Raw genomic sequence first — 23398 nt, 5'->3', positions numbered from 1 at the left:
GAGTACTATTTATGCCATGGCAAATAAGAAATATGAAATGAAAGAGGTACGTGATTCTTGATCCCCTTACTCCCTCTTTCTGCCCCTACAATGATGCTGAATGCTCATTTGATTTTGCAATGCAAGAAGAAGGAGTAAAATGTGTTCAGTGAGATAGAATCACAATACATAAAGCAAGGAAACTGAGTATTTGTGAAAAGGTAACTGTGTTTAAGTATCAGTCTCAAGGAAACTGAATTGTGGATCCACCACATGTAGCAGAGGATACATATCAGGCAATCATTCCTCTTCCTTTGCTAAGCCACAGAAAAGGTAGAATAGGCTTTGGTTCATTCATATTTGTTATGCTTAGTAGCTATGTTTTAGATCCAATTCAAAAATCAAACTTATTCAACTCAGAATACATCATATAGTCTGCAAACTGCAGAGATTTACAGCTGTTTCCCAGAACCACAAACAAGCAGGTGTATGGTTAGGACATCTACGAGCCACTGAACCTATATATATCAAGCAATGTATTCAAGTACATTCCTGGTACACACCTTTTTTTCTAACCATACATATGCAGTCTTCATATTCTAGATATTCAGCAAGCGCAAGGTTAGAAAAAGACTGAAAGATCAGATTGATCTTTATTTTACCTTTTTTCTTTTCCTCAAAATATTTTCAGTGCAAGGCTTTTTCTTCCTATGTTTCCCCTTATCCTGACAAACTGGGTACTCTTGTGTACTTTCCCTCTGCAGATTGACATCTGATTGATTCATGTGGAATTTTAGGCGGGGCAGATACATGTGGGACTGTCTGGGTGTTCAGTTACATAGTATTTCCCTTATCGCTCTTATGACACCCTCTATTAATACTCACACATACTCATGTTGGTGTCACTTTTGAATGCAGAGGATTTGCAAATTTTACAAATGACCCACACTCATAGTTCACACTGGCATGGAAGCCTATTCGCCCAAATTCCAGAGACAGCAGAAGCACCATTATACACCCTTTAAGCCCAATTGAATCACATAGTTTATACCTTGCTACTCCATTTGTGTCTAATATGCCTCCTGTTTGCTGCTGAGGGGTGAAGAACCGGGGTTTAAGATCTTCGATTTCACCTGTCTTGGTATACAGAGACACAGAATACTTCTGGATGGCATCAGAGACCAAGTTTATTAGCTGCAGCTAGTAACAGTGATCCTAGAAATACATCACGGTGTAAATTCTCAGGAGACTGCTCATTTTACTAAGGCGAGACGTCTCCTTTTATACCCAATATTCACATTATAAATGTACACCCACTGCACAAAATTCTAGCCAATAAGGTACATTTTCAAACAACGTATCACATAACAAAAACTCAATTTACAGTATCCCAACCCAAAAGTTAATTGTTAGGAATGTCCCAAATTCAATCTCCACAAGCCGGACAAACCTATAATTGAAAGCATAACCCATGTAATGAAGAAACATAAAAAAGAAACAGTAACAGATGCTGAACAAGATAAGGCATGTGCAAGGAAACTAAAAGTTAACGATGTCCTGAACATTGATTGGCAATCTCGGACAAAGATCGATCAGGGAAATTGGCTTTGCGAGGTCAGTTTCTTACAGTTCATTTCAGAGTCAAAAAGAAGCCTAGTTAATGTATACATGAACTAAGAAGGCCAGGCCACTTTGTTCGCCAGGCTACCTTCACAGCCCTACGTGAGGGCAACACAAAATGGTGGCACAGAACAAAATGGAGTCAGACTCGAGAATTACAAAACCTCAGAGGCTAATGGAATGGCAAACAGTTTAAGGAAATGGCGGCATAGCTTAAACTGGCAACACAGATTAATAAGGAGTGGATGAGATATTTGTTCTTTTTATTCTAAGTTGCATTTGATTCCTCTGATCAAGGAATATGTAGCTATTATTTATAATAGGGCTAGGCACAGTGGTGGCTGGTGACATTTGAAAGTGGTGGGATTAAACTTTCTGTCGTAGTGGACCGCGGCGTGCGAGCCTGAACATCTTAAGGGGGGTTTGTGGGGGTTTTCCCCAGAGAAAATTTTGAAAACAAAGTGGGTAAATGTTGCATTGTCAAGCAAATTTGAGAAGCATAAGTTCAATAAAGCAATTGTGAAAGTACTCTTGTTTGTTCTGTACAATTTACTGATGAACCCTCAAAGGCCTTTCGTCCTCCTGTCCTGCTTCAAATGTTTCTGTACTAGTACTGAAGTGGATATAGCCCTTCTACAAGCCGCACTGGCATGATTTGCATTGTGTACTGGTTGTGCCATTGCGGGTGACCCCTACATAACTACTATTCGGGGTTGGCTTTGATCGTCGCAGAACATCAAAGGGTAACAGGAGAGGTCTCGTTCAGCTCATCTTTCACTGGACATAAGGCTATTTTGATGCAGTATAAGTGAGGCCAGCAACAACGGCAGCACAACACCATGGCAGAGAGACACACAAGTACAACCACGTCAACTCACTCTGGTGCACCTCGCGTGACTGCATTCACTGCACTCTGGGCACCGTCTCTTGAGTTCACTCACACTTTCATGCTATTTCTAGATGCTGTCTCTGGAGCTCATTCATCCGTTGAGATAAATGTCTCATGAGCCCTGATGACGAGTTTATCATTTCTGGAACTCACTCATGCTTTGTGACTCTGAACAAGGTTGGTAATCTCTTCATTTCACTCACTCTCCGACTTTCCGCCGAGTTTAAAGTGAGCTCTCTTTGTCTTGAATAAGGGTGGACATAAAATCCGTTTCGCATGCGAATTTGCAGATTTTCCGTGATTTCGCGATCCGCGAATCTCGTGAAATCGCGGTAAAATCCGCGAATCAGCGGGGACGAATTTTCAGCCAAGCAAGGGTTACAGCAGCAGGTGCAAAAGTTGAACCTAATTTCTTTGTAACCTTTCACAAAAGGGTTACAAACAAATTAACTTCAACTTGGACACCTGCTGCTAATTGCTTCCTGGCGCCTCGTTGCCTACTTGCAACTATTCTCTGACCCTGCTCTGACCCTTGAAGCAAGGTCAGAGAATAGTTGCAAGTAGGCAACGAGGCACCTGTCCAAGGAATTAAACCTCATCAGGAAGCACTTACAGATATAAAAAACAGGAAGAAGGGAGAGGATGGCAAATACACCCATTTTGAGTTGTCAGGAGGGGTTAAACTAAAAGAGACCTTTACAGCACAATTTTCACATGCATTTTGCTAAAAATAAAAAGCTGTATGTTCTGTAGGGGCAACTCAGGAATCTGGCCTTTCATAGATCCGGCCTCTCTTTCTTTCTCTCATTCTCTCTCTCCCTCTCTCTTTCCCTCTCTTTCTCTCTCTTTCTATCTATCTATCTATCTATCTCTCCCTCTCCCATAAACAACTGCATGGGTAACTTCGCTATGCAAGCGGCTCGCGAAGACGCAAAAAGCCCCGCGAACACGCAAAAAACCCCACGAACACGCAAAAAACCCAGCGAACACGCAAAAAAACAAAAATCCGCAAATTAGCACAAATTCGCGAATTTTGCGGATCGCAAATTAGCAAATCCGCAAATTTGCGGATCGCGAATTCGCAAAATTCGCCCATGCTTAGTCTTGAAGCAGATTTGATATTCCTGGGATGCCCCTTGCAGACAGAGGCCACTACAAATGGAATTGAATGCATTTCTCTGCAAGGCTTTGAAGTGCACTATGAGAAAGAGCGCGAGACGCCTCCACAGTGCCATTTAATGCCATAGACTCTGCTCTGCCAACTGTTGGTGTGAGTGAAATTGGTAATAGTGAGAATGTCGATACAGAAATCACCCCCCACACACACTTTGAGTATGCACAGTGGAAAGATATGGCATCCCATGGCGAAGGAATGCCACACAAACTACCTAAATTAAAATAGGAACGATTTCCTGAGAACCTGGTTGCCCAACTTGAGCTATATGACTGACAAAAACAGTGAAAATCACATGCCTAGGCTCTAATCAACAGGGACTGACATCCCAATCAAGAGAATGGATGAAACAAACCCTAAGACCTTGCTATGTGTTCTAAGGTAAAATAAACCACAAGCTGCAGAGAACAGGGTGTCAGGGGTGGGTAGGGTTTTATGTTTTGTTTCCTTTTTCTATTCAACTTTCGATAAAACATGCGCAACAAAGATTACAATAGGTGCTATATGCTACAGTATTTATCCAACCATGTAAACCTATGTTGAAATTGAAAACCTGCTTGAAATTCAATAAATATCGTTTAAAAGAAAAGCACCAGACAATATTGTTAGCGCACGTCTCGGTTTTGATTTGACACCGAATTATGAGGTAATGGGGAATGGAGCAGTGGCTGACTGAGCAATTGACCTTACTGCACAGTATGCCTCCTGGCGCACTGCTTTGGTCAGTTACCTCTCAGTGTTACCTGAAAGAATACACATGTGCAAAAAATCTGGATTGCCCGAAATTTGCCCAAACTCGTGATTTACAATCAAGTACAAACAAACACTATTTACATGCTGATTTCAAAGTAATTGCAGCTGTCGAAATGAAGCCTTAATTGATAATCACAAAATGTTCAGCTAACACAAAAATATATTCACAAAATGTAGAGAGCACTCACGGTCTCCTTCCTTAGAAAACAATGACGCAGTCTCATCCTATGCCTAACGCTTTCCTGCACGCGGGGAAAGGGGCCATAACGGGCAGGGAAAGGCTTCGTGAAGTGTACCTGTGAGAAATGCTTCAATCAGCATACATGCTACTAGGGAAAGGTTTCCTAAAGCGGATATATGCTCAGGGAAAGTAAAGTACACCTGTGAGAAGGGAAAGTTTCCTGGAAGTGAGAAGAAAACAGCAGAAGGAATATGATGTGGGAAGAACGCCAGAAAGTACTTCTAATGCTGGATACTCGGCGAAAGTGAAGATAAGAGGGGAGAGGGCCTCTCTAAATGGACCAGTGCGGATGGACAGCCGCCAGATGCAAAAAAGACCAATAGTGGTCAGGGCCGGACTGGCCGTAGAGGGCACCGGGCATTTCCCCGGTGGGCCGCTAGGGTGGGGGCCGGTTTTGAGCCCCAGGGAGGCCGTTTTTGTAACCGGGGGTCGGCAAAAATCGGCCCCCTTTAACAAAAACAGCTGAAACCGGTCCTCGCAAACCTCTCAGCTGCACTCCCCCTTTCACACCAGGGGGGGGGGGTCAGCTGAGCAGTGTGCCAGGGCCGGTTTCTGTTTCCAGTCCGGCCCTGATAGTGGTATTTTCACATGGAGTTTCACTGCACGCTCCACGACAAGCCATTTCGAATTACTTTCTTCGGTTTCATTTAAGAAAAACCATAAAAGTACATACAGATGAACTGGTTAAATTTATGACATATAAAAAAGTTTTGTAGAAAAGACACCATGATTCCAGTACAAAGCTTAAAATACAGAATTCATATACATCAAAACGGAGTTGAAAGTGCATGGTGCTGGTGTTATAGGGTACTCCTATGACGAGTACAACATTTCAAAAATTCAGCAATATTTAGTGCAAACCAATCAGAATCCATAAGTTGAAGGACCATGAAGGCAGAGCGGCATTGGAGTAAACCTGAACCTTTTAAAATTGGAACTAGCCAATGCTTTCTCGGTGTTGTATAAAATTTACAAAAAAGGGTCAAATGAATTAAAGATTGGGTTGACATGTCATCGCAGGGGCAATGAGGTCGCAACTTTGACCAATTGTTAATTTTGGAAAGGAAACCAAGCAGTGGAAGATGTTAAACCTGAATCGGGTCAACAGAAACCTGTCATAGCCATTCAAATTCCAAACTAAATAGGGCTGAATGGCCAAGGAGGATTGAATCAACAAACAGTGTTGCACCAAGGGTTTGTTGGCTTCAAAAGCCAAACGTAGGTCCGCTAGATGACACAGGCACAGAGTTTTTAACTTTTTTCTTGACAGCTCTGCAATTAGTGGGGGATTATGGTAATATTTTTCTAGGCCCAAGTCGTGCAAGAACTTCTTAACGGACCGGAGCCAACCAATCTTTACAGAGTTTTCAAGAGCAAGGCAGTCCTTCAAAAGACTTTGAGAGAGAACTAACTTAGTTGATGACCAAAGACGGTGCAATAACAGGATTGGCTGCATCTTTATGGTGTCAGTGATAAAAGGCGAGCCTAATTCTGAGTGGCAACCGAAGGTCGAAGTGCCTTGTGGGACAGCAAGGATAAACCTCAGGAAGCTATTCTTCACTTTCTGAAGAGCATCTGTCTGTACGTAGCCCCATACCCCTGATCTGAAAATAGCAGTGCTGATGCATTTTGCCTGATATATGCGGATCATTTCAGTGGGAGATCTTTTTTCTAGCCTCTGGGTAAAACTAACTAACGCCATAGTTGACCTTAAAAACACCAGCTTTCTTGCTTCAATTGCATTTCTCCATGAACCTTTATCATCTATTAGGATTCCAAGATAGGGGTAAGAAGTCGTGTTTTCCACCCTGGAATTGTTGATAAAGATGCCTCTCCTTTTTTTTTGCCTAAGCCCAACAATTATTATAAAAGTTTTTTTGATGTAAATTTTTAAATCGAGGCTGGACATTAAGGTGTTGTATCTGTTGAGTGAGCGTTGGAGTTCCAGGGGGGTGCGGGCGATGATCACGGCGTCGTCCGCGTAGGGGAGAGCGGGAATCGGATGGTTTTGAAGTAGAGGAAGCTCCTGGCACCCCTCCAGCATAGCTTTTTCCAAACCATTTGTATAGAGAGTAAAGAGGTAGGGGGCCAGTACGCAACCCTGCCTGACACCCCGCTCAACCCTAAACGGCGCTGTCAATTGTCTTCCTACTCCAAATCTCACTCTGGCTGTTGTGTTGCAATACATTTCACGTAAGAAATTAGTTAGGGAGAGTTCAACACCCATTTCTGTTAGGCAGCCCCACAGTTTTGAATGGCTTACGCAGTCGAAGGTTGATGTTAAGTCTACGTAAGCCATATGCAATTTCCCCATATTTGTCTATTTATAAGGTCAAATTTAAAACTTGCTCGGTCGTACCCAGACCTTCCCTGAATCCATACTGGAGATCCAATAAAATCTTTTTGTCGTCTCCCTATTGTTGTAGTCGATCTAATATAATTCGCCCAACCGCTTTACAAGCCATTTAAACACAACATAACGCAGCGGCGGCCGGCATGGTCGAGGGTAGGGAGGAGGGGTGGGGGCCCTCCCCTCCGACTCCGAGGCCTAAACTGAGGCAGGCCGCAGGCAGGCTTACACGCGCCAGTCGCCAGACAATTGCGGCCCCCCCAAGTCACACTACAATCAGATGCCACCCACCCCAAGCACCTGCCCCGTTGCTGTACACACAGTCCCTATGAATCACTGTGTAAAAAAAAAGTTACATTGGAACGAAGTACATGTCTAGTTTTGGAAGTGTGTACTACAAACAGCGGCGAGCCAAGCACAAGGTCGATCTACTCTCTACATGACACTCTCTCGACTCGTGACTCGTCGTGGCACAGGCACTAGCGTGCCAGGCGCTGTGACTTGCCAACAACAACATAGAGGAAATGGCCAATCCACTGCATGGCTTCGCATATGCCATGGTGTGATTGGCCATACAGTGCGGCACTGAGCAGCCACCACCACCCACGTGCGGCGGCACCATCTGCAGTCTGCGCGGTGACTCTCAGCCAATCCTGTTGCAGCATTAGGAGCGCTACTGCGCCAGGATTGGCTAAGAGCAGGGTTATTGCCTGCCCATGATGAGAGTCCGGGCCCGGGTCCCTGCCAGTCTCCGAGTCACAAATTTAGGGAGGACAGAAGTAGCACTGCGTGTGCCCATGCGCGGGCCAGTACTAAAAATTACTAGCCCTAAAATTGACATGCGCACACTGCTGCAGCTGCTCATTCTGCTGCGCTGTCCCCCACTGCCGCAGCCCCGCCCCCACACCCTTCCGTGGGGCGATGTCCGGTTCAGTCGGGCTTGTCCCGGCAGAGTGCGCTCTCAGAAATAGTCTAGTTATTATAATTTTTAAAATCAAATGTGAGCGTGTCTGCAGCATGACGGTCGTCTATGGCTAGTCGGGCAACTCCCCAATGCCCCCAATGGACGCACCGCCACTGGTTAGGCAGAATAATCGGACTAATTCTGGTAATTCTGTGTTACTCTTTGAAGTGAAATTACCGATAATTATGTGATTACTCCTGCTCATACAATTAAACAAAAAATTGTACTGTAAGAGCACATTTAGCAAGCATGGGCAGCCGCTCATGTTTGCTTTTCATGTTTCTTAGTGCAAAATACATCTTCGCATCCATTTTAGATGCATGGGTGAATTTTGTGCTATGAAAATAGTGTTAAATACCGCTAGGAATTTGGAAGAAAATACTACCTCAAGAGCACATTCAGCGAGTGCAAGTGGGTGCTTGTGCTTGCTATTCCTGTTCAGATGTGTTTAGCACTATTTTTAGTGCAAAATGCATCTGTAGACAGGACGGGCATTTTTGCAATAACAATTGCGCTATACCGAAAATGACTCTTTTTGCGTAATTCAAGCATAATTCTTAGGTAATTCCACGTGATTATGCCTACTATGCCCACCCAACTACCTTTACTAATTCTACTTCTGGTACCCCAAACTATGTGAAATACTACACAATATAATACATTTTTTACAATATGTAGATTTAGATTTTTTTATATAACAGATACTACTGGTTGCTGTTAGAAGTTATATAAACTTTCTCAGGCCCATCTGCTTGCCTAAACTTAAGTAGTGATACATTAAATATGAATAAAATAGGCTGTTGTTGTGTAACAGGTTCCGGAAAAGGTACCAAATGCCTAAGGATCAGATATGGATTATTATGGAATTTTCTATTAAAGATTTAATTGCCACTACTGAACAGTTGTCTATGATAGTCTCAGGTCATCTCTTCTGATTAAAGAAGAGAAGAGGTTTGGTAAACATAAAGCACAGGCAAAGAAGTGCCCCCAGTATTTGTGGGTAACACATTAAAACAAAACATGAAAAACAATCTTCCTAACTATTCTGCCAACATTTATTTAAAGAGTATTATACCTCATGAAATCCTAGGAGGAATTTACACTAACATATTGGATCAACCAGAAACTATTTATAGAATGCAGCCATCTCCGAAGACTGAAGAGCAACATCAGAACACTACAAGGTAAAATAAGGGTAAATGAGAGAATCCCTCCTGGAGTCAGATGATGATGTCATCCAGGCCAAAAGTCGCTTTGACTAATTCATGATCTGCTTTGTAAGATTGTTACTGTATGCTCAGGTATATTTTACAGAATGGCAATAGTAGGTGAATCAGTGTGAAAGAACTAAAAGATCATATGGGTAGAGTTATTGTAAGAAGACAGAGATTGTGCGACTTAACTCTGGGAGCACAATTCACTGTGAAAACTTTAAACCATGGTTCTCGTGATTGGTTTGCTTAATTCCGTGTAGCACGTTGTGTTAAATTATCAATTAAGAAGTCTCTGTAGAAGATTGCTAGAAACACTTTTTTGTTTTATCTTTGCATGCAATAAGAAGAATTCTGAGGGAAAAGAGTGACACATATATTTGAATATACCAATATTAGGTCTTTGGTTTGGGAGACACACTTTCTTAAATTCACAGTTTTACAGAAGAGACATTGAATATTGTGGTACTTGATATTGGTCTGATTACAGTAGAGATATAACATGCAGTTCTTAGCTTGGGAATCGGAATACAGCCATTCCTGCATAAAAGATGCTAATCCTCCCTGCTATCAAACATCTTACACTCACCGAGAATGGAGAAAAAGAGTTTATCCCTAAAGCTAGAATTGTATCTTTAAAGATTCCTTATAAAGGTATTGTGAAACTTTCCTAATGCAGTTTGTACCTTAGATAGGTTTCAAATTAACACAAAGACAGGCTTCAGATGACAACTTTTATTTGTGCCAGGAGTGGGAGACTATCATCCAGCCACAAAACAAAAAGGTACATATTGCCTTTCACAGGCATTTTGAAGAACATTTGCAATTTCTGAACATTTCATTAATGCTTCTTTCAACCTGTATCTTTAGGGAAAAATATGTCCTAAATTAAATAAAATAACTTAGATCAATCATTCCTATGGGAAACATGAGTTTCAGCAAGGGAATACTTCAGGCAACCTAGTCTCTACAAATTAAAGCATCACTTCATCACACTGTTCCTCAAAGATGTAAGCATTCCTCAAAACATCAACCAACAACAATCTTGAAATTCTACAGGTCCATTTCCAGCCATCCATTTTTGGAAAGACACCAAAAATAGATAGCAACTCTACAACTCCTCCTGTCTAGAGATAAATGTCCGTTTGAGTGACGTCATGTCAGGTTCTTGTGCATGAGATAGAAAGCATATATATAGAGGATGTCAGATATTACATAGTATCATAAAAAGGCTTCTGGTCTACCAGGTTGAAGTATATGTGTACAGCCTGAGTTACCTGGACCTCTTAGCAACATTTTTCCCTATTGACCACAAAGTTCTGGTCAACAATGGCAAGATTATCTTAGATATTTGTATAGCCAGTACATTATTCACAACTTTCCTAGACAACCAGGCCAAATTATAAAACTTTCCCACCTGAAACCATTACCACCATAAGGAAGGTCCTTCAAAGATCCGTTCTCTCATCACATTGTTTAATACCCATATGGACCCTGATCAACCTCATACTGAATATAGAGCCTGGTTCCACTTATCTGGGATGCCACAGCCAAAAGTATGATCATCCCAGGCTGTCTGAAATGCTAAAAAGAAACAGACAGTGATCCTGGTCAGACCAGACCTTCACTCCTGAATCCATAGCTTTTACCCCAGAGGCAGGTCTAGGTTCTGTGTATTGTGTTTGAAAATATCCCATTGCACCATAAGCAAATACAGAAACCTCAAACAAATTCCGTCATCAAAGTTTCTAAGGCTCAGTCCCCTCTTCGGACTGGTTCCTCAAAACAGTTCCTTCATTCTCAGTATGTAACATCCCACAAACTAATGAGCAGAAATTTTCTTTAGCTACAAAGACATATTGCCAAGATCCACTAAGAAAGCCCTTCAAGGCTCTGCAGACGTCTGGACACCCAAGACTGTCATCAATGAACATATGGTCATCCACCCAGAAGCCCAAGACATTTAGTAGCAGATGACTCCAGTAAGGCATCCTAAAGAATAACATTCTCCTGCTCTGTCAGCTAAAGATTACTTCCTAAACACCTGAGTCACACACACTACACCAAATATTTCCAATAGATCATCCTTACTGACCTTCCCCTTGTGCGTATTCAAAACCAAGCAAATTATTTGATATCATGAGTGTCTGCATTTCAGCATTCAGGGATTTTCCAATAAATCCTTAACTCAAAAGAGGCATACACGAACATGGTTTGTTTCACAGTAAAACTATCTAGTGCATGATCATTGTGTATATCTTAAGGACATCTGTTTTGTGTCTTTGGCTACTTGAAACTTCCCAGAGGCAGCACTTTACAAACTCTAAAAAAACGTAATTATTCACAACAAGAATAACTGATAAAAAATGAAGATTTTAATTCATGAGTTCCTTTAAAAGAGATGTGCACAATTTATAAAGATCCATGAGAAACCAGTTTCAGGTTCAGAAAAGAGAAGAATGGTGTTAACCCACCTCATATGAAACAGGCAGAAATGCTTGCACTTTATGCCAGATTTTTTTAAATAGAGTCTGTTGACCTTGTCAGACTTACCTGTAAGAAGGTCAAATTACATCCCAAAGTTGCATATCAAGTAGCTTCGTGTTGGAAGTTTACCTGTCGTCCCTTTGGTCTTTCCTACTTCTAAATCTAGTAATATCATTTCACAAAATGGTACGGTTCAACTTGACTACAGTTTCGTTATTATTATTATATAGCTTTATTCGATTTTCATATAAAATCATAAAAGCACAACACATACAACAATTCATAATCACAGTTAATAAATGCTTACATATGCACATTCAATTAAAAACAAGTGTGACAATCAACCAAAAAAGAAGAATTTCAGTTGTTATACAATTTAAAGTGCAATATCTACAATCTGCAACAATGGGCGTCGTGAAACCAAAAAAGAGGGATATTTTACCACATGGATTTCCGCAACTTCATGACAGTTCTTAAAAAACACGATACAGCAAAAATCACGTGCTCATCTTCAAATCTTAACAGTTTTAGAAAAGCTGGCCTGCAATTCCTTAACCCCCATCGTTTTAGTAGAGGTTTCAAATATAGCTTTCTGGGATTAGAATAAAAAGTGCAAAAGAACATTATGTGCAAATTAGATTGCACTGCAATATTATCGCATGTACAGATCAGCTTGGTGGTTGACCAATTGTTCATGTCAGGTAAAGTTACCATGCGATAAAAAATCCCAAGACGTAGACGGGACAGAAGCATTCTGTGATACGGACTAGGATCAACATTTAAGTAAGTTTGCAAACCTTCATTGGGGGTGATTTCCTGAAAGTTTAGGATGGTTTGTTTGTGTTTTTCAGAGTTCCATCTCAGAGTTTCCAGGTGGGTGGTTAGCATTTTTTTGAGGGCTGATCTTGAGACACCATCCATGGATCTCGGGTTATCATAATAATCTGGATGACCTATATCGGTAAGTAATGTTCTTACATGTGATAACCATCTAAAATTAGCAACCCCATCTAGGGCTAAGCAATCTTCTAAGAGGTCCCTGTTGAAAGTGGCTTCATGTGTAGTCCATACCTTGTGCCACAAAAGAACAGGGGCCATCTTAATTATGTCACTCAGATGTTTAACTCCTGTCTCGATGTGCGTCATGAATGATGATGTGGTTTTAGGTACACCCAAGAGGTAGCAGATAAATTGATTCTCATAGACCTGCAAGCTTTGGTCCTTCTCGATGCCCCATAGTCCCGCCCCATAGGTGGCTGTAGAAACGCATTTAGCCCGATAAATCTGGGTCAGCTCTTTGATTGATTTGCCACCAACTCTGTTAGAAAAAACGCGCAACGCTCCTATGGTGCGGATGAAAGCCAGTTTCCTAGCTACAATCGCCGGCTTCCAACGGCAGCGCCTGTCGAACAGAACTCCCAAGTAGCAAAACTTATCAGTAGTAACTATTTTTTGTTTGTCTAGGAATATGCTACAGGGAGCCCTCTGATGCTTATTGGTGCATGGCATGGTATATGTTTTGGAGATATTCACTTTAAGTCCTCTATCCTGCATATAGCCCGCAAATTTAGTAACCGCCCTCTGCAGTCCAACTTGGGTCTGGGACATTATGGCCGCGTCGTCAGCGTACAGGAGGATTGGTACTGGTGAGCCTTTCACAGTGGGGTAATCATCCGAGAAAAGGGAAAGGTATTGACCCACAGAGTTTATATAATATGTAAATAACCTTGGGGCCTAAATACAGCCTTGTCTAACCCCTCTTGAGAGGGCAAATTTTCCAGTGCATTCCCCCTGCATGCCATATCTCACTCTTGCCCCGCAGTTGTGGTACAGCTCTCTGATAAAAGTGATTATACGGGCGTCAATGCCCATCTCGCCCAGCGTGGACCATAATAACGTGTGGTCCACGCAATCAAAAGCGGAACTTAAATCAACAAAAGTAATAAAAAAAAGCGATCCACCTATAGCCTGCGTATATTTAGAGCTTAGGAGGGCTAGGTTTAAGCACTGTTCGGATGTCCCTATGCCTTTCCTGAACCCATATTGAAGATGTGACACAACATTATGGTCTTCCTCCCATTCTTGAAGTCTCTTTAAGATGATCCTACCTGCTACTTTCATTAGACCATCCAATAAGGATATTGGCCTGTAGCAGGTCGGGTCGTCTCGGCTACCCTTTTTAAAAATGGGGACCACTATTGCGTCCGACCAGGTTTCAATGAACCCCTTTTGGTTTCCCTTATTCAGCACATTTGTAAGCAGGGGAGCCCAAAAATCCGGTTCAGCTTTGTACACGTCTACCGGAGTGCAGTCGGGCCCCGCCGCTTTACCTTGTGCCCTATCCCTAATTGCATCCTGGACTTCTCCTAGTGTAAAGGTTCAGTCAATCGGGAATGGACAAGTTAGGGGATGTGTGTCCCTACTATTGACTGAGGTTTGGGCTACAGTGGAGTTCGACCCTTCAGATGTAATAATATCATCTAGCTTTGTGTACTTATGCAATTGCCTGAAGTGGGTTAGCCATCTTTCACCCGTTATGGCGAGGTCTATTTTATTGCCACTATCGTTCGGTTGATAAAGAGTTTTGACCAGCCTCCAAAACTTAGTGGTGTTTTTCTGTGTGGAGGCTTCTCTAATGTTACCCAGGCTTGCTTTTTTAAAGCCAGTCTTCTTTCTTTTAAAGCAAATTTGGATAATTGTCTGGCCTCACGTAATCTATGGATATCTCTTGGTTTAAGGGCCAGCACTTCTTTTAGGGCTTTTAGTGCTTTCGTGCACTTCTCATCGAACCACCCTTCGCTAGATGTTTTGTTGTTATTCGCTACACGGGTCAGCATGTTTTTAATACAATGTTGAATGTTAGCAAAGGCTGACACAACAGTAGTGGGCTCCGCGTGTTCCTCCAAACAAACATTAACATCGATGGCACACTCAGAGAACAGCTTTTTTAGGAACACACTGGGGACAATCTTCTCCCATTTTACCACATAGCCATTAGTTTTAGATAAATCAATCTTGTATGGGTACATGGGATGAATACCTTTGTTATCATGACGCCCTTTTACGTTTACACCGATTAACAAGGGATAGTGGTCGCTAAATACATCTTTACCAACCTCCCACGAGGTGAGAATCCCTGGATTGGCAATGGTTACCAATATAAAATCAATAGTTGAATTACAACCTCTGCCAAAAAAGGTTGGCTCAAACTGCACGGGCATTGGACAAATCTGATTTGCAAAAGAAAAGTCAAAATTAAAAACAAGACCATTTAACAATGACCCCATCTTTGTATGAGAAAAATGAGTTGGATTATCCGCCCCAAAGTCTCCGAGGCCACACAAGGGTGAATCAGAATGTGAGCAAATAGTACAATTGAAGTCCCCCACCCATATTATTTTTGCTCCCTTAAAGAGGTCAACAGTGCGGGTCAACTGGCACAGCAAGTTGGACATGGTCGATTCCATTTCGCTGTTGGACATGTTATTGTAAAAGTTCACCAGTACAATTTTCTCATTCACGCCCCAGTTGAAAGATAGGATTTGAAAATAAATACTGGAAAAAAATTTATGAATCTTAACCTCTGCCGTTGTTGAGACATAAACACAGAGCCCACCCTTATTATGACCCTGTGCTGACGGCGTAGCCGAAGAATGAAAGGTTTGATACCCAAGCAAGTGTAGTTCTTCATAGCACCATGTTTCTTGAAAACACAAGATGTCGTGCTTGTGTATGACGTCTAACCAGGCTTTGTTGGTAGCTTTGCTGGCTAACCCCGACACATTCCATGAAAGGAGGGAATTGGAATGGGGTGTACTGCTGGTGGCCACATGTGAACTACCTGCACTCGCTACAGATCTTTGCAATCGCAGAGTTGGTGTATTTGAGGTAGCGAGAGGAGTCGTAGGGGTAGAAATAGTGCAATTGTGGGAAAGTGGTTGAGGCTGAAGGGAGGTAGGACTAAGTGTCAGGAGATCACCGGAAGAATCTGTCCCCTCCCACATATTGGCCTGATGCACTTTTAATGGGCTGGCTGGCAAATAGTGGGCAAAAATGCACTGACGGTGCTGGGAACCCTCAGGCGACTTTTCCGTGTTGTTAGTCTCGGGAAGTCATTCGTTGTCATCCAATCCGGAGAGAGGATTGAAAAAGTTGGTCAGGGGTATATTCCAGGAATCCTTGGGGTTGTAGGAATTTGAGTCACCCCAGTAAGAGATAGAATTATGAAAATTCTGCGATGGGAAAGGTAACTGACAAGGCGGGAAACAGAAATCGTTGGTGATGTCATCAGAATTCTGGCCCCTTAGCATCAGTGTATGATCTAGTCTGTTTGGGGCATAGGGTCTGTGCTTTTTTGGAAAATGAGTGGGCATGGGTTGAGGGAAAGGAGTATTAAATCCTATATGATGTCTTTGGGCTGGCAACAGAGGTATTGTGGGTCCATGAGGGCCTTTTGAGCTCCATTTATTCCTAGGATGGTGAGGTCTGTTCCAAGCTGGTGGTGGCCTCAACATAGCCTCAGGGTAGAAGTAACTTAGATTATGGGTTGCGATTCCCCCCTCACCCAACCCAGGATACCAATCGCTGATGTATGTGACCAGTCTGTGATCTTTAAAGTTGACTATGATCACATCACCTTCGATGTCCTTGGGTCTAGTGCCAACCCAATTGCAACGCCTGGCCGAAACGATATCGCCATTTAGGTGTGGGGGAAGTGGTCTGTTTTTCCTCAGCCAGTAGATAACCTTATTTTTTAAATTAGCCTGGTGTTCTGGGTTACCGTCTGGCGGGGTTGTGACGCCTGTAAGTACAATAACATAGTTTATGCACTCAGGCGGTAAATCAGCAGTATTCCTTGGTCGTCTATTAGAGTTATGAGATGTGTTAACTGGAGGGTTTGTATTAATGTTATTGTTAGGGTGAACACTTTGGGGCCTTGTATTGGAATGAGACTTATCTTTGGTCATGATGTTATTAGGTGGAGCAGTTTTATTGTTATTTTTGTCATTTGGTTTACTATTCTGCACAGGTTTTGGAGTCCCGGCTATGGATGATGGATTTGCTTTAGGGATACCAATCACAGGCTTGGGGTGTTTAGGTTCTTTAATAGGCTGTGTTGAGTCGCTAAGAAGGATTTGAAGGATTTTATCGATATTCTCCCCTAATCTTTTGATCCTTTCAGTGAGGGGAAGGATCAGAGCCTTTATAAGACAGTCAATGTCATTTAGCAGCCCTGCATAGCTTGGGACAGAGATTGATTTAAGAGTCAAATCTTTCGTGGGATCTGATGTCCCTGTCTTATCGGGGGTGGTGTACGGGGTGTGTATCGGATTTGTGGGAGGAGTGATTCTCTTTTTAGAGGCGTTCTTCCTTCTTCTCTTCCTGGGTGGGGAGCCAGAAGAGGTTTTGGGGCGCTTAATGGAAACCCTAGACGATGATCTTGAAAGCTTTCCCTCAGGGATACCAAAAGTATGTTGATCAGACCCGATTGGGGTAAAAACAGGCGAAGGTATATTTTTATCGTAGAGAGAGGCTGGTTCCACTAAGGGAGTGCTTAAGTCTATGGTATGAGTATCAGTTGCCTGGGAATGAATGGAGTCAGAAATAATTATAGTGTCCTTGTGGACAGGGGATTTCATCTGGAAAATGAGGGGGATGTCTTCAATAAGAGAAGAGGTGTTAATGTGATCTTTAGGTGTGGTTAAATCTATTAGGGGTCCTATAACTGCATCGTGGGGCTGGAGAGGTCTTTGCTTTAACTTTTCGATAGAGAGGCGTCGCCCAGCTCTTTTCTCTGCGAGTGTGAGCTCCCTGTCAACTTCGCTCTTAATTTTTGCGAAAAATGTATCCAGCGGGCCTAAGATAGGAGACCCTAGCAAAACTGGAACCGGGGTAGCCTCGAGAGTAGACATCTCAGAAAACGAATGAAGCAGGGGGCAGGAGTAGCAATAACTTATTATATGAGTAAGTGGGGGACACTGTAATAAGTAAGCACAAGTCTATATTACAAATTGGCATACCACAATAAGGACTGCGATGTCGCAAACAAACAGGTCCAGCTTAATGGCAGCAGGGGCAAAGAGAATGGGCCCGGCCCGGCCTCCTTCGGCCCCGGACGGCCACAGACGGTCCCGCCCTTGACCCGGGCTTCTCCCGGCGCCCTCCCGCGCGCTCCCGCGCTGCGGGGTATGTGCCTCCTTTATATAGCTCGTTGGGGGGGAAATCTAGCGGGTGGGCGGTGCCGGCAGGGAGAGCAGCCCAGCTGGTTCCAAGGGCGCGCAGGGACTCCTGGTCCTTGGAGTCCCTGCTGGTGCTCGCAGCCCTGCCGGTTGCCTGCAAAAGATCCCCAGAGAGTCCGCTGCGCTATCGCCTATGTCAGGGGGCGATGCGGGACCCGCGTAGCGGGTCCGGCGAGGCCCTCATGGGCTGAAAACACAATGCAGATCAGGGGGTGAAGACACGCTGGGTCCGCATGCAGCGCGGTGAGAGCAGGAAAGCAGCGAGTCCCAGGTGCGTCCGATAATTTATTCCAGAGCGGGCGGGCGGTGCCGGCAGGGAGAGCAGCCCAGCTGATTCCAAGGGCGCGCAGGGACTCCTGGTCCTTGGAGTCCCTGCTGGTGCTCGCAGCCCTGCCGGTTGCCTGCAAAAGATCCCCAGAGAGTCCGCTGCGCTATCGCCTATGTCAGGGGGCGATGCGGGACCCGCGTAGCGGGTCCGGCGAGGTCCTCACGGGCTGAAAACACAACGCAGATCAGAGGGTGAAGACACGCTGGCTCCGCATGCAGCGCGGTGAGAGTAGGAAAGCAGCGAGTCCCAGGTGCGGCCGATAATTTATTCCAGAGCGGGCGGCCGGTGCCGGCAGGGAGAGCAGCCCAGCTGGTTCCAAGGGCGCGCAGGGCCTCCTGGTCCTTGGAGTCCCTGCTGGTGCTCGCAGCCCTGCCGGTTGCCTGCAAAAGATCCCCAGAGAGTCCGCTGCGCTATCGCCTATGTCAGGGGGCGATGCGGGACCCGCGTAGCGGGTCCGGCGAGGTCCTCACGGGCTGAAAACACAACGCAGATCAGGGGGTGAAGACACGCTGGGTCCGCATGCAGCGCGGTGAGAGCAGGAAAGCAGCGTGTCCCAGGTGCGGCCGATAATTTATTCCAGAGCGGGCGGGCGGTGCCGGCAGGGAGAGCAGCCCAGCTGGTTCCAAGGGCGCGCAGGGACTCCTGGTCCTTGGAGTCCCTGCTGGTGCTCGCAGCCCTGCCGGTTGCCTGCAAAAGATCACCAGAGAGTCCGCTGCGCTATCGCCTATGTCAGGGGGCGATGCGGGACCCGCGTAGCGGGTCCGGCGAGGTCCTCACGGGCTGAAAACACAACGCAGATCAGAGGGTGAAGACACGCTGGGTCCGCATGCAGCGCGGTGAGAGCAGGAAAGCAGCGAGTCCCAGGTGCGGCCGATAATTCATTCCAGAGCGGGCGGGCGGTGCCGGCAGGGAGAGCAGCCCAGCTGGTTCCAAGGGCGCGCATGGACTCCTGGTCCTTGGAGTCCCTGCTGGTGCTCGCAGCCCTGCCGGTTGCCTGCAAAAGATCCCCAGAGAGTCCGCTGCGCTATCGCCTATGTCAGGGGGCGATGCGGGACCCGCGTAGAGGGTCCGGCGAGGTCCTCACGGGCTGAAAACACAACGCAGATCAGGGGGTGAAGACACGCTGGGTCCGCATGCAGCGGGGTGAGAGCAGGAAAGCAGCGAGTCCCAGGTGCGGCCGATAATTTATTCCAGAGCGGGCTGGCGGTGCCGGCAGGGAGAGCAGCCCAGCTGGTTCCAAGGGCGCGCAGGGACTCCTGGTCCTTGGAGTCCCTGCTGGTGCTCGCAGCCCTGCCGGTTGCCTGCAAAAGATCCCCAGAGAGTCCGCTGCGCTATCGCCTATGTCAGGGGGCGATGCGGGACCCGCGTAGCGGGTCCGGCGAGGTCCTCACGGGCTGAAAACACAACGCAGATCAGAGGGTGAAGACACGCTGGGTCCGCATGCAGCGCGGTGAGAGCAGGAAAGCAGCGAGTCCCAGGTGCGGCCGATAATTTATTCCAGAGCGGGCGGGTGGTGCCGGCAGGGAGAGCAGCCCAGCTGGTTCCAAGGGCGCGCAGGGACTCCTGGTCCTTGGAGTCCCTGCTGGTGCTCGCAGCCCTGCCGGTTGCCTGCAAAAGATCCCCAGAGAGTCCGCTGCGCTATCGCCTATGTCAGGGGGCGATGCGGGACCCGCGTAGCGGGTCCGGCGAGGTCCTCACGGGCTGAAAACACAACGCAGATCAGAGGGTGAAGACACGCTGAGTCCGCATGCAGCGCGGTGAGAGCAGGAAAGCAGCGAGTCCCAGGTGCGGCCGATAATTTATTCCAGAGCGGGCGGGCGGTGCCGGCAGGGAGAGCAGCCCAGCTGGTTCCAAGGGCGCGCAGGGACTCCTGGTCCTTGGAGTCCCTGCTGGTGTTCGTAGCCCTGCCGGTTGCCTGCAAAAGATCCCCAGAGAGTCCGCTGCGCTATCGCCTATGTCAGGGGGCGATGCGGGACCCGCGTAGCGGGTCCGGCGAGGTCCTCACGGGCTGAAAACACAACGCAGATCAGAGGGTGAAGACACGCTGGCTCCGCATGCAGCGCGGTGAGAGCAGGAAAGCCTACAGTTTTGTTGTGTCAAAACAAGAGTTAGGTTATTAGTTTGCTGAAGGTATGCAAGTTAGCAATCACAAAACCTTAGTTTTGTGAAACAATAATTGGCATTTTTATCCTAATTCAACAAAATGAATGCTTTTCCTTAGTGATTGAATTTCCTGACTATTTCCCTAAAAGAACCAATTTGAGGAATGTTTGCAAGGAAACTCACACGTTTGCTTATCCTTTGGCTATAGGAGAAGTGTCATGAACCAAAAGATTTATTCTCATTATTAAACGATTTACTTTGGGAAAGATTGTTTCTTGCACAACTACCGCTACCCAAATTTTTTTTTTAAGTTTACAAATATTGTAAAGTTCAAAGAGAATGCAAAGTTTTCTAAACAAAAGTAGTAAAAAATGGCCGACGTTTATTTATTTTTTTTAAGTTTGATTTTGCCGACGTTTATTTTAACCCAGGACATTAGAGCTATGTTTGGAGCTTTTCTCATAATCATAGCTGAAGTGGCCAAAGCAATTCTGCCAAGTTGGAGTAAACAGTATAAGCGGAAGACCTGGTATTATATGGGAATAAATTGTTATGAAAGTAATTTCACTGTGAAAATTTAAATTAGTCACTAGTGATGCATTTAATTATACAAAGCATTATTTTGTTTTGATTATTAAGCAGGCATAGTATTCTTCACTCCAGGTACTGATACCTGAAGTATGCTTAAACAAACACAAAATTCTACATATATAATACAAAATTAACAGACAAGGGGATGAATTATACTGTGCTGTACAGATTCTGATTGTTTGATTTGTGTAGCAGCTAGAACATTTCTTTAGTCTTCCAGGTGTTTGTACATAATATGGCAGTGCTTCCTACGTTTTTGCATGGTCCACAAGAGAAGTAGTCTATAGCGAGAACACCCATGGAGTACCAATAAGCCGTTGGCATCCTAGTGCGTGTCCGTAGGGTTATGTTTTTCGAGCTTTACAAATTAAGAAATGCAGAATTCTCCAGATGGTGGTGTCGAAGCGTTTCGGCCCTTTAAGATTCAGAGCCTCTTCAAGAGCCTCTTTAAGATTCAGAGCCTTTAGAGTGAAGATTACTATGCATGCAAAATATCAAAATAAATAATGTTTTGTATAATTAAATGCATCACCAGTGACTAATTTAAATTTTCACGGTCTTCTGCTTATACTGTTTCTTGCCCAGGTACTGTGGGATCATTTAGGCAAACCTCTATATATGTATAAAGTTAGAGAAAGCGTCCCTAACAAGTGTCAGCATTAGACGTTCATGAGAGGAAAACAATCTTCACTACATTTACTTTTTGTTAGTTGCAAGGGGATTGTTTTCAAAATTAAATCTGGCCTAAAACAAGGTGAATTGATTTCTGTTAGACGGTCACATTAATATAGACAACGTATAGAAATCAGCATCGCAAGATAAATCCTAAAAGGTTTGAACCTCTTCAAAAACCGTTTGGCATCATTGCAAAGTGCAAAAAATGTCTTAGTTAACACAGGTTAAGTTTTCCCATATGTTATGCAGATTGACAATTTTTTTTAATGCAGTTGTGATGAGGCTTCGACTGAGGGACTTGTTTGTGAGTTTCTTGATTATACAGCTATATTTTTTGTCAGACAGATCAAATCGAAAAGATGTTTATATGAATGTGATGAATACAGACACACCCTACAACATCCAACGAGCTAGGCACATTTATACAAAGAAGTGTGCCTCTAAAGGGGTCTACAGTCATAAGAGATATACAGACGTGAGTATTACCATGTATCCCGACTCTCAGGTGCCCCTCCTCGCCTTCACCTCACCCTGAAAATCACCATCTTGCTCGCAGTGGTGATAGCCTGCTTCAGGTATTGTAACAGCTTCTATACTTGTCTCCCTAAAAAATCTTTACCAAGCTTCAACAAGTTCAGAACCACACTGCCGATGTCCGATTGGCCTGAATTGCTAGGAGCACATGTGGTTCACACTACGGTCACTTCATCAGGTCACGTTGAATGCATGAGATAGCATCAGATCCCCACGCTTCGTCAACAAACAATTGCATAACTGATTACTGGTCCATTTATCTATGCTGCTCCTCCCTGATCTCCTATCCAGAAGCCCAAGATCGGCCATCCACAATTTACTGTCCACTCAACTGCACTGATACAAGAATTTTGTTAGCAGGACTCTGCACATGTACAGATCATCCATATAGAACTCTTGTGCAAAACAACAAAGACTCGAACATCACTTCAGCAGATTCAGAAAACTGCTAAAGCCTCACCTTTCAAGCGATCATATGCTTACCCCCTATGTTGCTGCGGCTGGCACCTGATTCGTACTGGTTAGATGCCAACAACCAGCCCCACCCTGCCACTGGGTCAACTATTGATTTACAAAAGGGGGTGGTGATGAACAGAGTGTCTGAATTGAGCAGACCACTCTTACCCAGTCCAAAGATCAGGGCTTGATCCATCACCGTTATTTATCTCACTGCCCCATCCCAGCTCAGAATCTGGCTATATGCAAATCAGTCTGTCCCTGGCCCAGTGCATCATGGGAACAGGGCAGACTAAACTACCAAGCCAATTCTTTACCAGAAAGGAGACAAGCTACCGGGGACCGGTTTCTGGCATTTCAGCCTCTTCGGCCCGGCTTGCTTGAATCCTGATGGAGCAGTGAGAAAGGGACTCATGTCTGAGTATACCCTGCCACACCTATAGTGGCCAAAATCGATTTACAAAAGGGGGTGGTGATGAACAGAGTGTCTGAATTGAGCAGACCACTCTTACCCAGTCCAAAGATCAGGGCTTGATCCATCACCGTTATTTATCTCACTGCCCCATCCCAGCTCAGAATCTGGCTATATGCAAATCAGTCTGTCCCTGGCCCAGTGCATCATGGGAACAGGGCAGACTAAACTACCAAGCCAATTCTTTACCAGAAAGGAGACAAGCTACCGGGGACCGGTTTCTGGCATTTCAGCCTCTTCGGCCCGGCTTGCTTGAATCCTGATGGAGCAGTGAGAAAGGGACTCATGTCTGAGTATACCCTGCCACACCTATAGTGGCCAAAATCGATTTA

General features: G+C 44.8%; 1 protein-coding gene across 1 annotated transcript in view; it reads right to left on the bottom strand.

Annotated features, from left to right (window-relative positions):
- ENOX1 (ecto-NOX disulfide-thiol exchanger 1) overlaps positions 1-23398 on the bottom strand; it is a 2419302-nt gene that overhangs the window by 1864845 nt on the left and 531059 nt on the right. The gene's annotated exons all lie outside the window — the stretch shown is intronic.

Source organism: Lissotriton vulgaris, chromosome 8 (genome assembly GCF_964263255.1).
Source record: "Lissotriton vulgaris chromosome 8, aLisVul1.2, whole genome shotgun sequence".
Classification (NCBI taxonomy): domain Eukaryota; kingdom Metazoa; phylum Chordata; class Amphibia; order Caudata; family Salamandridae; genus Lissotriton; species Lissotriton vulgaris.
Note: the sequence above shows the minus strand (reverse complement) of the source record. Positions and strands in the feature narration are given on the sequence as shown.